We start from the raw sequence: 2,353 nt of genomic DNA, 5'->3' as shown, positions 1-2,353 counted from the left end.
CTGGCACCGCAGGCAACGCTGCCCAGCCGCCTCACAGCCCCCGACGGCGCGGCGGAGGCCGGGTGGTACGACTGTGGCCGCCCTTAATTTAGTTGCATTCAAATAAAGGTTGTCATGCACTCCGGTAGCTAACATTGTGTGCCCCCCCTCCCCTGCGCCGTCAAGGCAGGGGGTAGTGAGGGCAACGGTACAGCCCTCTCATTCCCGGAACCGAGTCGATCTCAGCACAGCGGATTTCACAGAACACTCTCTGCCTAGAGCCCGCTCCAGCGAGAAGTAACTTTCCAGGAAGCCTCCGGGCCCCGACGGCAGCTGGGATTTCTGCCTGAGCGGCGCGAGCTCCCGGGGTCACCGGGGGTTCCGGGGGGGGGGGGGGAGGCCGGGCCGCCCCGGCCAGCTCTCGGGGAATAAGGTCCACTTTCCCCTAAATCACTCGGCCCGCGAGGACCGGGGCTCTGGGCTCAGTCTCCCTCCTCCCTCAGGCGCGCACACAGCAATTTATAGACGGGGAAAGGCAGGCGCGTCCGTAGCCGAGCCCAATATAGAACCCTGGAGTTTGGATGCGATCCGACACTCAGTCAAGGACCGGGCTGCCCAACTCTGGCTCTCGCCGCGTGCCTCCTCTCTCCCCTCTCATCCCTTGCTACCCTCTTCCCTGCTCTTTAAGGAGATGGTTTAGGCAAGACGTCAAGGTCAAAACGCTGGAATCCCTGAGGCTCGGCGCCTCTGTCCTGCTCAACGCGGCCGAGTTGGAGGAAAACTAAACCGAAAGCCCCTTCCGCCTACGTGGGCAAGACCGGAGAACCCAGATCGGCTGGGTTTCCGCCTCGGCATTTCTGAATCCTGTTTCCTGGAAACCATAGAGATAGGGTTCAGACTCGGGAGAAGCCGGGTCGCCGACCCCAGGGCGCGTGCACGCTCGGGCGCGCTCCAAAGTCACACCGCCTTCTCAGGATTGAAACCCCCGAAAGCCATCTCCCAGTTGTTCCCGGTAGCCAGGTCCAGGAGACGACGGCGGGGCGGGGGTGGGTGGGGGTCCTCAGCTTCGGAGGCCTCAGTCCAGTCCTAAAACCGGGGGCGGGGGTGACGCACGCGCAGCGCCGCGCACCCCTTCTGCGGCGGAGGCGGGGTCAGGGTCGGTTCTCAGGGGCTGGGGCTTCTGACAATAAAATGCTATTTTGTGGCTTTTCCCGTCCTTCCTCCAGAGAGGACAAAGGTGGAAAAGGAAGCCGAGATTTTAATTTCAGGGGACGGAGGGAGACGCTCTGGACAGTTACAACAAAGTAATGGCACTTATTGTAAATTAGGCAACCCGCGGTTCGGGGAGCTCGAACGTAATCGTGTTTTTACCACTGCCGAACACTAGAGGGAGGTCTCCTTAAGGCCTGAAACCCACAACCTCCCCTTCGCCCCGCCCCTGCTCCTCACTGACCTAGTTTGGCTGCAGCCTCCCCATTTGGAGAACCCCTGTACCCCGTCCCCCTGTCCTCTCTCCAGGCCGGCCATCCTATTATAGGCACAATCCAGTAACTCCAACATCTCGCTGAAAAGTCTGAGGGCTATCTGAAAGCGCAAGGCACCCTTCAGGGGAAGGGACAGGAATTTTTATCAAGGCTGGGGCTGCCGCAGGGAACTGGCATCCGGGCGCCTGCCGGACCGGTCCTAGGGTCCAGCCACCCGGCTCTGGCGGAGAGGATTAGGGTCAGCCCAACGGGTGGGAAGGGACACTCTTCGTGCTCTTGGCCGGAGGGTGGAGGAGGTGACAGTAGATAAAACGCGTTTAGTAGTACGATGGCCTCAGCAACTGCCTTGGGTAACCGAGGTGTTCGAGGACGTTGTGTCCTGACTTTCATTTCTATCACAGTTCCTGTCAACAGCGCTGCTCTTGCAAGCCCGTAGGCTTCTAGGAAACGCAATAAAACAGAGGGATGTGTTTTATCACACAGATCTGAAGAGGAGCAGCAAAGGGACGATCCCCGTGCGCTCAGAAGGCCGGAAGACACTGCCAGCAAACGACATCCCCAGACACAGCTCTCCCCGCCGTCCCGACTGGACTGGGCTCGGGCTCCGCAAAAAAGGCTGGCGGGGGAGGGGAGAGGCCTGATCTCCCGAAGAAAAGAATGCCTTTTAAAATTTCATCTGGCCCGAAGTCAGCCAAGGTCTGTATTCACGTTAATGAAGATGGAAGGCACTAACTGTCCTTGGAAAGTGATGAGGCAACCTCACCGCCCTTCAAACGCGTCCCCAGATTTGTTTCCAACGCAGACAGAGGCGCATTTCTCTGACGCGTCCTCAGTCCGACAGCTCCCGCAGAGGGAGAGGCAAAACTGGATTCCGGCGGACGGGGCGCGGA

The 2,353-nt window shown here is 59.8% G+C and overlaps 1 protein-coding gene and 1 long non-coding RNA gene across 2 annotated transcripts in view; one reads left to right on the top strand and one right to left on the bottom strand.

The window, feature by feature from the left end:
* Positions 1-2,353, bottom strand: part of Bcl6 (BCL6 transcription repressor) — a 23,056-nt gene that overhangs the window by 14,984 nt on the left and 5,719 nt on the right. The window lies entirely within an intron of this gene.
* LOC109118074 overlaps positions 2,082-2,353 on the top strand; it is a 1,646-nt gene continuing 1,374 nt past the window's right edge. Inside the window, exon 1 of the long non-coding RNA XR_004516833.1 lies at positions 2,082-2,159. This is a non-coding gene — a long non-coding RNA (uncharacterized LOC109118074). The remainder of the gene's footprint in view (positions 2,160-2,353) is intronic.

Source organism: Fukomys damarensis, unplaced genomic scaffold (assembly GCF_012274545.1).
Source record: "Fukomys damarensis isolate Sample0158 unplaced genomic scaffold, DMR_v1.0_HiC HiC_scaffold_12, whole genome shotgun sequence".
NCBI classification, from domain to species: domain Eukaryota; kingdom Metazoa; phylum Chordata; class Mammalia; order Rodentia; family Bathyergidae; genus Fukomys; species Fukomys damarensis.
This window is presented reverse-complemented; position numbering and strand designations above follow the sequence as displayed.